The 15,807-nt window shown below is 40.1% G+C and overlaps 1 protein-coding gene across 38 annotated transcripts in view; it reads right to left on the minus strand.

Moving 5' to 3' along the window:
• Positions 1-15,807, minus strand: part of MYT1L (myelin transcription factor 1 like) — a 416,618-nt gene that overhangs the window by 334,834 nt on the left and 65,977 nt on the right. The window lies entirely within an intron of this gene.

The following is a 15,807-nucleotide window of genomic DNA, read 5'->3' on the forward strand; positions in this document are numbered from 1 at the left end:
GAAGAAAATCAGGAATTAGCTGGGGGGGAAGGCCTGCCTAAACATTCATGTTTTTGGTTGGCTTTTAAAAATACCCAACGAGGGAGCCGTGCGAATCTCTGGAGAGAGATTGTTCCAGAGGCAAGGAGCCACCGCCGAGAAGGCCGGGTTTCTTGTTTTTTCCTTCCGGGCCTCCCTCGGCGTCACGCTCCTCAGCCTCACCTCCTGACTCGCACGAGTGACACGGGTAGAACTAGGTAAAATAAAATAAGATGGAACAACTTCCCTTTTCTTTCACTTTCAGTTTTTGCAGAAGGAACGATAGAGACTCTCAATGTGGCAGCGTCAAGGTAATCTCGAGGTTAGACCACTGTAATGCTCTCTACGTGGGGCTATCTTTGTGATCAATGCAGAAACTCCAAATGGTGCAGAATGCAACGGCCAGACTTCTTAGTGGGGTGAGGAAACATCATCATATCTCCTCTACTCTGGCCTCCTTACATTGGCTGCCCGTTCGGTTCCGCGTTGATTTCAAAGTTCTAATGCTTATGTATAAAGCCCTAAATGGTTTAGGCCCGGCCTCGATATCTGACGGAACGCCTCCTCCCACCTAAATCTACTTGTATCACTTGGTCTAGCCAGGAGGTGAGGCTGAGGAGCCTAACACTGAGGGAGGCCCAGAAGGAAAAAACGAGAAACCGGGCCTTCTTGGCAGTGGCTCCTCACCTATGGAATAGCCTCCCTTCTGAGATTCGTATGGCCCCTTCGCTGGGCATCTTCACAGGCCAGCTGAAAACCTGGCTATTTAGGCAAGCCTTTCCTCCAGCCACTTCTTGATTTATTTTGTTCTTTCATCTTGAGTTCTTGCCTATTGATGTATTACTTGTTCTATATTTTAAATTGTTTATTTTATATGTTTTTAGCCGCCCAGAGTAGTCAGTTGACTAAATGGGTGGGGTACAAATGCAACAAACAAACAAACAAACAAACAAACAAACAAACCAAAGGGGAGGGGTCTCTACGAATGTATGTTTTTGCTACCGCAGAAGCTCTAGAATGTCCGAAGAGGCTCTGTGCATGCACAGATTACCCACAGTGTCATTCACAGAGGGCACAAAGAAGAACTTGAAAACACCTGTTAGGACTTTTATTTCTTGATTAAAATCCTTAGAAGCCTGCTTTTTGGGGGGGGGGGAATTCCTGCAGACTTCTGTGAATGGTAGCCTAAAAATTCCAAAAATCCCACACCTAAATTCTTCAGTTAGTCTGGACCCAAAATTTGGCCTTTATAGGTCAAAACTAGCACTCTGAATTGTGCCCAGAAATGGGCCAGTTGTGGATGAAGGTATTCTTCTAGGGAAGAATTCTTGTATTACAAGTGAACCTGATGCAAAGAAACCATATATCTAGAGGTCAAGGTCACCAAAATAGACTACTGCTTAGGACACCATATTGTTATTATGTTGTGGTCCTATCCAGTTATGCGGAGATCTCTGCATTACTCAGTACACTCTCTTCCTGGCAGCAATGTGGCTAACATTTAGGAGGGGGGAATTATAGAGGCATGTGACTTTCATATTTTTGGAATACAGTCCTCAGAAGTCTGCAAGAATCCCCCAACCAGAATTCTGGGGGTTTTAGCAAAGAAAATCCAAGTCCTCTCAGGCATTTTTAATCATGCAGAGCTGAAAAATAAAGGCTACATCTTGGTCATGATGACTCTCCATGAAGACAGAAGAAGTGACTGGGAGGGGCTAAGCTCTATGGGATCTGCAAGGCATTAGACGTTGAGAAGTCTCCCTTCCCATTATGCCCCATACATCGGATTTCTCAGGAAACTACCACATATCTAATGTCTTGCAGCTCCCACGGAGCTTACCCCTCATAGTCACTTCCTCCCTCTTCATGAAATGTCACCTTGTTTGAGATGGAACTGTTATTTCACAGTTCTGAGTGATTAAACATACCTGAGGACTTAAGATTTCTTGTCTAAAGCCTTCATAATTCTGGCTGGAAGAATTTCTGTAGACCTCCAGGGCTGTATTCACAAAAAAGGGGGAGTCCTATGTCTGAAATTTGGCATTATTCTGTAGGAGGGCTGTGTTCCGCCATCCCATCCTTTGAACATTACGAAGTATCAAGTTCATGTATCTGCGAATCCTCTTTTCTTGCTCTTCTCTACATACGATGTCATCTCTACATAAAAGACAAACAATCCATCCTAGTTCCGTGCCCTGGTACAAAATATGATTTCATTCCTAGTAAGTTAATGGCTTCACTGAAAAATCCAGACAATGCAGACCACAGCTGAACAGTGCACCACAAAGTGCATGAATGGGAGGATGTTCCAAACATGATGCTCGCAGCTCAATTACTGCTATTATTATCATAATCAAAGACTCAAGGCAGCAAACATGGTAGCATCCCCTCACATTATCCTTAGAAGGAACCTGTAAACTAAACTAGACAACCTGGAAAGTTCTGAGGGCTATTCAGAAAAGTAATTTTTCCAAGTGTGGGTTGAGAATGCATACCTGGTTCAAACCCAGTCAGTAAGCTTTGAGTCCAAGTGAAGATTTTATTCCAAATGTCCATGGCCTATGCTTAATATTTACTATCTCTCTCAGAGCACTAAAAGGACAATGCTAATAAGATGTACAAGGATGTACATTAACTCAGAATGCTGGTCCAGATCTCACTGCTTTCCATATTTCATAGTCTGATAAAAGTATTATGAAACAAAACAGACAGAAAGATAGAATCTTCACCTCCAGATGTAAAACAGATTTCCATATCTAGAATTAAAGTTAAATTATAACCAAGAAAAAGGGCACTGACATTGCTGGCTCCAAATTGCTTAGTCAACAACCCTCTCAAGCACTAAGATTTGATTTCTACCCATGCAATCAGGCACAGGTTCAGCAGCTTTGTTACACATGCTGCTGTGCTACACCACATATATTGACTATAAAGCACCTAATTTATGAATGCACTAATTTCCTGTTTACTTTTTGATTCCCATTAGAACTGAAATTTTGAGGAAGACTGATTACATTATGTAGGCAAAAGGACATTCCAAAACAATCGGGGAGTACACCACTTCTACTTGATTAAAAACGTTGTCTTCTATTTCTGAAATTCCTAATGCATACACAATGGTTGTACTTCACCTTCTGTGGCTTGTTCTACAGGTTTTCTTTGTACGGACATCTGTTTGGCATCAGAGGTACTGAATAATATCCACAGGTTTCAATATCTTAGGAGTCTTGGTATTAGAGGAAGACCAGACCGGATAGATACTGGACTCAAGTTACCAGAACTAGATGCAAGGGATTTGTTCACCAGAGCAGGCCAAGGCCAGGCAGGTGAGCAACTGCACCCAAATCGAAACATCGCAGTTCAGAGCTCAGGGTTTGGGTATGCATATGTGTGAATTGGAGTTGAAGTGAAGGAGACAAAAGAAACTGGCAAAGCGAGTACAGGACGACGACTGTTTTAGGCCTAGCTTAGCCAAAGGAATTTTCCAATTGTACCCCAACTCTTCCCTTGTTTTTTTGAAAGGGAACCAGAACACACCAACTGCACTATTGTTCACACAAAGAGGTCCTAAATAGTGATACTTGGGATATCTGGTTCAAATCTAATAACATCTAACACACTCTTCTTCCTCCTGCTGTGACATTGGGTGTCAGCCATTTTTTTCCCATACTGGTGCTGCCAGAGGTGTTGGTACCGAAAATCCATCATAGAAAGAAAGACCCTGTATGATGCAAAAGGAGAGGGAGGGAGGGAGGGAGGGAAGGAGAGACCTTTTTTTAAAATAGAAAGACACAGAACCTCTTACTAAGGACTGCCAGAATGACCAAGAGCAATTTACAACAGTTAAGTCCTGTTACAATGGGGCTTCCACCCTTCCGGAGAAAACCAGGTACTTTCCTAACACAAGATGTCTATACTGTACTATCTGCAATTTAATCAATTATACAATTTCGTCGTTATATATACTCAAGAGCACATTTTCAAGTACTAATATCTATCCAGAGGTTAGAACTGGCCACCTGTTGGAAGCCCATGCACTAGCCTGGTGAAATCAGCCACTGCACTTGGGAGTGTGTTTGAACTGCACGACCATATTGTCATTGGAAAGCGCTCAGAAAATGCACGACGTGTATACTGAGCAATGTTTTAAGTAGTTTTCTTTTAGATACTTCATGTCAAAGAAATCGAACAATGCTGTGCAATTACTACAAATGCTACATATTATGTCTGAGCACTAGGTAAACCTCTCCAGTTTTGAGATTAAATCACAGAAAATAAAAGGCAGATTACTACCATTGCCCACTCTGTCAAAGTGGCGCCGGCCCATTGTTTATTCAAGCCAATATGTGAAAACCATGCTCCCAAGGAAATGCTGCATGCTTCCATTTGTTTGCCACATCAGGTTCTGTTAATAATTGATGTACAGCTGAAATCTCCCGATTTGGGAACACCACACCCATTTCCTGGCATGCTTTATTCAGATGGCACGTAGCCTGTTGTTAACTATCCTAATGTGCCCTTAGGACGAGGAACATTAAACTTTATTTTGTCTGCCTTTCCTTTCAATACAAGAAACTAATGTAATCGAGGGACCATTTTGGAAACATTCTCTTTACTCAGACTGAAAATCCAAACAAAATGTCTCTTTGGGATTACAGTGGACCCTCGACTTACAGACGGCTTGACTTACAGACTTTTCGAGTTACAGACTTCTCTGGCTGCAAAATTTAGATTCGACTTGCAGCCAGAGAATCGACTTACAGACCAGAAAAAAACCAAAATGGAATAAAAATAGAATAAAAACCACTGGTTATGGGATTAATCGGTTTTCAGTGCATTGTAGGTCAATGGAGATTCGATTTACAGACTTTTCGACTTGCAGCCACTATTCCAATATGGATTAATTCCTTAAGTAGAGGGTCCACTGTATAATCATTGGACACAATGGCTCTTGGGGTCGTCCTAAGCCCCTTCTTATATTTTCTCTCTTTTTGGAATGTTCAGGTCAGCACCTGAACATTCCAAAATGCTCCTTCTTCTTAAATCCAACAGCTCTGACTGCAGACATGCAACTAAGATTCCAGATCCAGTTTACATTTGCACACACAAAACACAGTCAACATAATGGACTTCCACCAGTCCCCAAACCTATCAGATATGGAATGAAGCCTCAGGCTGAACTCTGTGCCACTTATTTTAATCATGTACAGGTTTATCATCTGCATTAGCATTGTTATCATTATTTATTAGTAAACTGTAAATCCTAAGGCAGCTGTGAGCTAATGAAATCCATAGCTCTTGCTAAATGTTCCCATTTAACATAGTCCAAGCATGCAAATAAACTGAGACACTCTACTCTTCTCTATACCAGCATATTCCAAATTCCTTGCCCAGAATCTTGATACACAAGTTGATGATATGAAAAGCAGAGGTTTCAAATGGCCACGTGGTCTCTTCTCCTGCAGGCAATCAGTATTCTGTAAATACACAAAGATGCCCCATGGCTGCCTTGTAGATGGGAATCCATGAGGATTGCACTCATGTCTTACAGAAATCAACTGGGCTTATTTTATGCCCATATTCTCTTCCAGAACTTATTTTTATTATAAGGGCCAAGTGATGCAACATAACCACCACCGCAAAGCTTCTCAGAAAAAAAGATAGTCTTTTTCCTCATCACTGACCATAGGGGGTCCTACCACACCCCTAAGACCATTTTATACTTTACTCAGTAAGAAATCCAGGTTTACCACAAAGTCTGCAGTAAAGCATAATGTCTAGAAAAAGACACGCAGGGTTCGGAACTGCCTGGAACAGTTCCGTTTCATCTGAATGGATTATATCTGATGTATGAGAACGTTGTTTACATAATGGTGAGGCCAATTTACTGTGTACAAGGGCAGCGGGATGTCCTTATATGTTACAAGAATAACAATTTATTTATATCCTGCTTTTATTCCAAATGTACTCAAAATGGAGCACAAGACAGCACCAAATAACAACTTTCGGCATAATCAGCTTCTACCAGCATGAAATAATGTTAACCAGATTTTGACTAACATCTAAGCTAGGTTCGTGATGCAGTTCGATCCGTTCAGACTCAGGCAGAGACTCACAACTTATGGATTTATACCACTATCTCTTGTCATTCCTATTTAATAATAAATCAGCAAGATCTAAACTAGTATTCTGTAAAAATGCCAAAGAAAGTGACAGAATACCATTCATTCATAGCTCCCAGTATAAACATACTATCAATTAATTACAGTCGCCCTTTTGCTTCAAATCCAAGGGCTGCCTTGGGAAGTGTCATCGAAGACTGCAGATGATAGACCTAGACCTACAAATGATACCACTTGAAACAGTTGCTTCCTAGGAACTACAGGGCTACTCAGTAAAGGATACAAACAGTGGGCCTAACTCAAACACCAACTCTGTACTTATGTCTAACTTCTTGGTAACATTACAGGGCTTAAATCATGTCATCCACAACATCATGATGGATGATGTCAGGATGGGTGACACAGGAGCACTTACTTCCGCAGCATTATTACATATCTCATCTTCTTGCGCCCTTTAGAATTCTACGTACAACCAATGAATAGTCTTTATGTCAAGGAATGAATGGGCACAAACCTGCTATCACAAGTGGCAGTATTCAAAAGTATATATTTCAGCCTTCCAGAACACTCTTGTCAGTGGCCTTAAATTGGTCACTATGGAATAAAGAAACTTCAGAGAGAGATGAGAACAAGAGATGGTTCAGTTACACTTCATTGACAGGTGCTGGTCTGTCTCCAGAGGCCTAAACTGGGGCAAAGGTTTCTTATTGCATCCAGTTTATTCATTTGCTAATCTAGCGCCAAGGTGTTTGTATTATCAGCCACAACAATTTGATGACTGGTCAAAGGTTAAAATATAATTATGATTGTCAGTCAGGACTTCATGTATTCAATTTTCCTTGATCTCACTGTACAGTTCCAAATATTTGCTGTATATACTGCATGCCTGAAGCTCTGAAACACACCATGTACCTGATGAAGTGGACTGTAGGTCACAGAAGCTTAGGTCCAAATAAATACATGAAAACAGTCACCTTTTGGGAAATTACGTAGAAAAGATTATGTGCTCATATGTTTCTTAAATGTAGAAGTGTAAATGTAGAAGTGTAAATTGTCATACAAACTTCTTGCTATACTGTGTTACTGACTCATGTAAATACTATACCTATAAGTAAATCTGCCTACTTTGGTCATAATTCACATTCACCAACATCCATAACCCCCTGCTGAAATGAACTACAAAAATTGTCATGTCGAAACCATGATGGATCTACACAGAGAGAAGCAGAAGTAGCTCAGGATGAAACTATACATTACATCAGATACATAATATTTCTCTTTATTTTTATAATCTGGATCCCAATCTGGATTGCATGGGCACCTGCAATCTGGATTGGGACCACAGTGTGCAGTAAAAGGAGGCTTGATCTTTTTTTCTCTCCTACTTATGAAACTTCACCAAAATAATGTGTGAAAGCATGCATGCAACACACACATACATAGACACTATATGGCAGTTGTCAACATTTTTCTGGAGGGAAGCCTTTCATCAGCCACCAGTGTCAGAAATTCTATCACAGATGGTGGAAGCTCTCTGTGCAACAAGTACAGAGAAGACCAATTAAGTCCCTACTTCAGCATTCTTTTAAATTTTTTATCATTGACCCCTTTACTTGTCATAATGGGTACTTTCACCATCATTTATAACATTGTGTTTCCGTATGACTGTCATCTCTGGAAATGTATATTCATGCATATAAATACATATATAAATACATATACATATACATATACATATACATATATATATATATATATATATATATATATATATATATATATATATATATATATATATATATATATATATATATATATATATATATATATATATATATATATATATATATATATATATATATATATATATATATATATATATATATATATATATATATATATATATATATTTTATATGAATATAAAAGCATGCTGGTTTTCTCTAATGTAAGTGAAATCAGCTCCTGATAATTTTGAACAGAGATAAATAACTTTGTTGATTTCCAAAAGAAGAATCTCTTTACTTTTTACACTAAATGCACTTGTTTTATCAAATTTTATTGGTGGGATGACAGAGAGACACTCTATTTCATCAAACTACTTCATCAGCATATTTTAAAATATAATAATTATCCTCTACTATTTGCTCTTTAATCTAATGTCTTCATTAACTCCTTTTTACAAATATTGTCTTATCAGAACCTTGCTATTCAATTGTGCACAACAAGAGATTTCATTGCTGTTTCAAGTTGATTACGTAGCTTCAATGAAGAAACCCAAACTATACATAATGGATAAGCTAAACTTAGCAATCAAGTTATTATAAGTAATTAATATTAGCCATATACTGGGAATATTTTAACACATTCAGTGTCAATACTAACATAAATAGTCTCCATTATGTTTAATCATTATAATTATAATAATTTTAGAACTGCAGAGCTGGATGGGACCCGATGGATCATGGAATCCTGCCCTTATCAAGGAATGAGGAATCAAACTCCCAACCCATACCTAAACCACTGAGCCATCCAGGAAAGGAGGCAAATCTAATGGCCTTCCCCCATTATTCTGGCATGGCTTCATGGCAAATTGATGGTTCTTATTTCCATTCCACATTACCATATTACCAAGTTGCAAGTCAAAACTGCACTTTCGGAAACTGTTCACAGACATTACATTTTGACAGCTTTGAGCACAAATACCGCCAGTTCACACAAACATCCAGTAATTGACTTTCTTCCTATGCACTGACTTTTCCTGACTGATTATGAAAGAATTGGGCTTGAAATTGGAAGGCTTTTTTTATGTTTCAGTTGCTAAAAACATCCTGGTTTGGCATCCATTATATCCAGCTATTCTTCTTGAACAGAAAAAAAAGGCGGCAGGCATTCAAATATACACTATTTGTTCCTGACATCTAAAGATGGTCTTGTGATTATTATTAATAGTAATATGTATTGCAATTGATTAGACAACCTGTTCTGAAAGAACACTCAAAAGTATCATATAATGTTAAAATATAGAAAAGTTAGGAACAGAAATTAAAAAAAATATACCAACTGTATAAAAGCCACTCCTCCCCCTCCAAGCCCAACAAATCATAGGCACATAATTGGTGTAAAACTGACTGTATAACAACTACAAGAAGAAGTCAATGTATACCCAAATACACATAGAAGTCCATGTAGCAGGATTACGCTCTCTTCAAGCATTCTGTTTCAGGCAGTCAGAGATACAGGTCCCAGTTCTGCTGTTCCAACCATCCACGCTGGCAGGGAAAATCAGCAAAGGAGCGCTAACCATATTCAGGTTCGTGGGGGTCACAGAGTTCAATGCCCTAGAACCTCTTTCTTATTACAGCTTCTAATTACAAGGAATGTTGTAATTGCTCGCAGGCAAACACACTTACAGCTCCTTTGCACATCTTCCTTGGAAGCACGAGGAGGTCAGGAAGGCTATAGTTCAACCTGGATATCATGTTAATTATACAGTATTCTCTTCTGAAGCATAATCAGTCCATAGTTTGAATTGAACTGTTTATCTCTAGCTTTGTGGCTCTTTGTTTATGACAGGAGCCCTGACTGCTCCCCCTTAGAACAGAGGTGCAACACCATACAGGGGTGTGGATCTCTTCTGCATCCATCTGAGCCAGATGTTTCAAGAGGTTATAGTCAAATCGCTGGTCCCCAGACAAAATGCAGGGTGGGGCTTCTTCATTTGGTACTTCAGCAAGAAACTTGGGGGAGGCTGTTCTCCTTCCCTTTCCCCACTCGGTTGAAGGGGAAAGGGAAATGAATGAGTACCCCTGAATGAAGAAGGTGAAGTTCTACCTGGTGTTTCGGGTGACAATGCAATGACATCAGAAGGGCGAGAGAACTCTGCACAGGAGTATCTCCAGTGTAATCTCTGACCTGAGGAAGCCGAAGGGCTCCTTCTCCTGAAGCCTTCAATGAGTAGGACAGGGCAAGCTGAATGGACGACCACCCTCCTCCACGTGTTGCATTATTCTAGCAGGCCAGAGATTCTCACACACACATCATTGTAGATGCTTAGCACAGGGCGGGAATGAGAATATAAAACATAGCACATTCTCGAAAGGCTATAACTGAGCATGGTTGAAACTGTCTCTTCTGATTTCTCTCAGTTTCCAATTTTTTCTAGGTCCATCCTATCTGGATGTCTTCCATCCTATTTCTGCATCACTCAGACTTTTTAAAAAAGAAAAAGTCTGCCCAAAATTCATATACATATTCCTCCCAATATAGACGTTTTGTACATAAATTTGCCATATTTTTCTCTCACATAATGGTTTTTAAAGCAAAGCTTTTCCCAATAATATGTACATTTTCCCAATACACTGACCCTCCAGAGAACAGCACTGCAAATTTCTGAGAAGTGTGAATACGGAAGGATGATTCTAGTTAGCATATTGATTCAGGAAATGCAAATATGTCAAGTTCTTTCCAAAATGCAAACTGAATGAAATTCTTCCCCTTGCCTAGCTTTGACCCTGGTGTTGTATTCCCTCTTCTCCTGCTTTGACAGAAATTAGTGTTTTGGCAGTCTCTGACGAGAAAGCGAGAACGGAATGTTAAAAACAGATTATGATGCAAGGCAACGCAAATGTTCTAAAGGCTACTGGCCGGCCATCTCTTCACTGGACAGGCTGCTGGTTAACTGTCCAGCAGGATCAGCTCAGAGGAACTAATAATTACAGAACAATTGGCAATAAAAAGATGGGTGGGAAGAGGAGGCGAGGGAAAGCACAACCCGAAAGCATATTGACCGAGTAGGGATGCCTACATATTTTATTGTAATATTATAATACTCCCTCCCCTGAAGTCTCTTAGATCTTTGGCAGACGGCCTTCTTTGGGGGTCCCACCACCATTACAAGCATGTTTGAAGGAGGCATTTTCGTTGGCTGCTCCCACTCTATGGAATTCTTTGCCTCACAAGGCAAGGTTGGTCTCCTCCATACAGTCCTTCTGTTAGCCAGTGAAAACCTTCTGTCTTAAAAAGGCCTTTAATCTCTGGATGCACTTGCAGGAGTGTAGTTTTTAGGAGATGCAACATTTTAAAATCATTATTTAAAATAAATTGTTTTAATAAATGATGTTTTCAGCACTGTTTAGGTTTAATCATATTTTAATATTAGTATCTTAATTTATTGTGTTTTTAAATACATGGTTTTAGCTGGTGCAGGCCACTCTGAGTCCATTCTCTGGGAGAAAGGCAGGACGTAAAGTAAACCTATGATAAAGTCTTCAAACCCACTTCAGTATCACACTAATATGTCTTATTGTCATTTTGAAATGTGATCTTAGAATTTGACACAGTTTGTTGATACAGATTCCAACAGTGAACTGATTAAAAGTGCAATCCTACAAATATTCCCCTAGCAATAAAGGTCCATTGAATTCAGTGTGGCTTATATCTCAGTTGTTGTTGTTTAGTCGTTTAGTCGTGTCCGCCTCTTCGTGACCCCATGGAGCAGAGCACGCCAGGCCCTCCTGTCTTCCGCTGCTTCCCGGAGTTGAGTCAAATTCATGTTGGTGGCTTCGGTGACACTCTCCAACCATCTCGTCCTCTGTCGTCCCCTTCTCCTCTTCTAAAGAGATGATTTCCTTTAGAATGGATAGGTTTGTTCTCCTTGCAGTCCAGGGGATTCTCAAGAGTCTTCTCCAGCACCACAATTCAAAAGCATCAATTCTTTGGCGGTTAGCCCTCTTTATGGTCCAGCTCTCACTTCCATACATCGTTACAGGAAAAACCATAGTTTTGACTATGCGGACTTTTGTCGGCAAGGTGATGTCTCTGCTTTTTAAGATGTTGTCGAGGTTTGTCATTGCTTTCCTCCCAAGAAGCAGGAGTCTTTTAATTTCGTGGCTGCTGTCACCATCTGCAGTGATCATGGAGCCCAAGAAGGTAAAATCTGTCACTGCCTCCATATCTTCCCCTTCTATTTGCCAGGAGGTGATGGAGCCAGTGGCCATGATCTTAGTGTTTTTTTTTTTTTATGTTGAGCTTCAGACCATTTTTTGCGCTCTCCTCTTTCACCCTCATTAAGAGGTTCTTTTATTCCTCCTCACTTTCTCAGTAGATACGTCCAAATCTGCAGGATGGGAAATCCTTCTAGATGTTGCTGAACTACAATTACAACTCCATCAATCTTGAACAGTGACCATGCTGACTCAGCCTGATGGGGACTGGAGTCCAACCACCTGTGGAGTTCCACAGGTTCTTCCAATTCTGCAACAATATCAATACCAGCACAAGACAGCCACAGGTAGGGCAGGTGTCATGGGTCATGTTACCTGAAACTGTGTTTTTCTTTAAATAAATCAAGCTTAATATGCAGCTGTTTGCATATAGGAAAAATGAAAGAGTTCAAAGAAGAAGACATAGGCCTAGCATTTATTTGCTGCATAGGCTTTGGCAAGACTTCATTGCTAGAACTGTGTTCCAGGAAAGTTGTCCTTGAGTATGATATTGATTACCATGAATCTTGAGTTCTCTCTGTATGAACTACAAATGTAAAGAGAGTGAGGGATGAAGATTGGAGATGAATTTGTCTTAGGTCAGGGACCATCCACTTCTACCAAGATTGTCAAGATTCTCTTGGCAGCATTCCAGATGCAGAGACGGTGCTATATTTAATTCCAAGAGGTGCAGGGATTCAAGCACTGCAGAGAACATAAATCCTAATATTCATCTACATGCAAAATTCCATGTAGGCAGATGGTAGCTCCAATGGGCTTACGCAACTCCCTGTCGGCATGACGTATTCACAGCATCCTTCCAGAGCAAAAGCAGTCTTTTTCTATTTTCTTCATAGATCCTAAATTTGCCCTTTGAGTAATCTTCTCAGCTTGCATCAAGGCAGCAAAGTGCTTTATGCTTGACAGGCTTCGTGCGAGGAAACTCAATCCACCCAAGGTTCAAGGACATTTTCCCTCTAAATCCAGTCGTTCTAAGATTGTGGCTGCCAGGTAAAGGCATGTGCATTAACGGAGAAAGTCTTGCTAACCTATTGGAGGGCTTCACTCTCCCCCACCATCGCCGCTGCCCTCTATCAAAGAGCAGGAAGCAGTGGAGGGAGCCACTTTTCCTGAAAGACCCATTTCAAAAACAGTACCTTCTCCAGAATTGTGTATCTGAAGTTGTACTAAGAGTGCAACCTTAAAACTGGATTTAAAAAAAAATATTTTGTTTTTTTTCTTTAAGGAAGGTAAGAAGGAAAGAAAGGGGGCCATCCTTCACCCACTTGTCCAATCATATCCTTTGCTTCCGTCAAAGGCATTAAATTGCTTCTAGTCAATTTAAGGCCTTTACTTGCTTTTTACTTGGCTATTTTTACAACCCTATAATTTTTTTTTACACCATGTTTCATACACACAATACGGAATATTTCACCCATGCTTTCGATTACCTATGTCACAGTGACTCCATTTTTTTTAAAAAGCCAGCCTGCTCATTTTTCAAGAATCGGTTTGCTCATTAAGTGCCATGTTATCAAAATAAAAGGGCTACCTGCTTATCCAAAATTTATAAATCGTAGAAAAACTAGATAACCAATGGGAGCAAATTAAATTCACGAAAAGAAACATTGCTTTCAAGATAGTAATCATATAATGGCTCATGAATGGCACTGAAGTGTTTTATATATGAGGGCTTAAATATATTTCAAACTAATAATGCTAAGATATATATCCTCACTCATAAATTACTAGGAATTGTTTTAGTAAGTCTACAGGCTTTTCACAATCTATTTAGAACTGGTTTACGACATGGATTTTCCGAATATGTTTTTCTCTTCTCCTTTTAATCTCAGTATACACACACGCCTGCACACGGACACACTTTAAATACATCTAGTTTGCAGACCAAGTTTTTATTTGACATGTTGGCACCATGCTAACAATCAAAATCAACATGATGCAAATATGGTAAGATTCCAGATACAGACTAGGGAACAATACATTTGCTTGGAGTCACATAACCCTCTTGGGAAGCACTGAATAAACCCATAAGTATTCATTGATGCTGCTGTCGTTCTTATGTGCTGTCAAGTCACTTCCAACGGTACCCTATGAATGAGTAATCTCCAAAATGTCCTGTTCTCATTGGCCCTGATCAAATTCGAGCCTGTGGTTCCTTGAGAGAGTCAGACCATCTCACATTTGGTCTTCCTCTTTTTCTGCTACCCTCCATCTTTCTCAGCATTATTGTCTTTTCCAGAGAATCCTGTCTTTTCATGATGTGCCCAAAGTAGGACAACCCCAGTTTCAAGCCTGAGAAATAGGCTTGATTCGATCTACGGCCCACCTGTTCATCTTTCAGGTAGTCCAGGGTATCCATGAAACTCTCTACCAGCACTGCATTTTAAACATTTTTTTTCCTGTCAGCTTTCTTTCCTGTCCAGCTTTCACACCCCATACATAGTGACTGAGAATACAAGACTGCGGATGATCTCACTCTTGGTCTCCAGTGACACATTTTTGTTTTATTTGCTTATTTAAAGTATTTATATGCCACTTTTCTCCTAAAGGATCCAAGGCAGCTTACAATATTAAAATAAACATCATTAAAAGTTTAAAATAATTAATTATTACAATGTTAGAAAAGAATTAAACAAATATCATAACAAAACACCAAAAATAAGAGCGATATTAAAAACCCAATAAAAGAACAGACTACAAGCATCCGTTTAAAAAAAAAATCCCCTTGGTCAACCGGTCCTTTAAAGAAAAGCCTGCCTGAACAGAAACGTGTTTTGCCTGCTTGCAGAAGGACAGCAAAGATGGAGCCAGACTGGCCTCTAGTGGGAGGGAGTTCCAGAGTCTGGGAGCAGTGACAGAGAAAGTCCCCTCCAGCATCCCCACCAAATATGTCTGTGAGGGCTATGTGACCAAGAGAAAGGCCTCTCTTGATTATCTCAATATGGTTCATAATGGAAGATATGGTCTTTGAGATAACTTGGGCCCAAGCCATTTAGGCCTTTATAGGTTAAAACCAACTTTAAATTGTGTCTGGAAACAGATCAGCAGCCAGTGGAGCTGCTATAACAGGGGGAGTCACATGATCCCTGTAATTAGCTCCAGTCAGCAGTCTGGCTACTGCATTTTGGGCCGTCTGGCATTTCTGAACACTTTCCAAAGGCAGCCCCACGTAGATTGCATTACAGTCATCCAGCTGAGATGTAACTAAGGCATGTTGTTACCATGGTTAGATCAAGAGTCTCAAGGAACAGGCACAGCTGCCGCACTAATTTTAACTGTGCAAAGGCACTCCTGGCCACTGCCAAAACCCGGGTGCCTAGGCTCAGAGACAAATCCAGGAACACCCCCAAGCTAAGCACCTGTGCTTTCAGAGGGAGTGCAACCCCATCCAGCACTGGTTGTATCCCTCTTCCCTCATCTGCCTTCAGACTGATCAGGAGGCACCTCTATCATGTCTGGATTAAATTTCAATTTATTCTCCCTCATCCAGTCCATGACCGAAACCAGACATGCTCTAGCACTGAAACAGCTTCCTCAAATTTACGTTTGACAACCTTTTCTAATTCCTTCATTGCTGCCTTTCTAAGTCTCAGTCTTCTGATTTCTTGGCTACAGTGTCCATCTGCATTGATGACTGAACCAAAGTATTCAAAAACTTTCAGT

Source organism: Pogona vitticeps, chromosome 1 (genome assembly GCF_051106095.1).
Source record: "Pogona vitticeps strain Pit_001003342236 chromosome 1, PviZW2.1, whole genome shotgun sequence".
Taxonomy (NCBI): domain Eukaryota; kingdom Metazoa; phylum Chordata; class Lepidosauria; order Squamata; family Agamidae; genus Pogona; species Pogona vitticeps.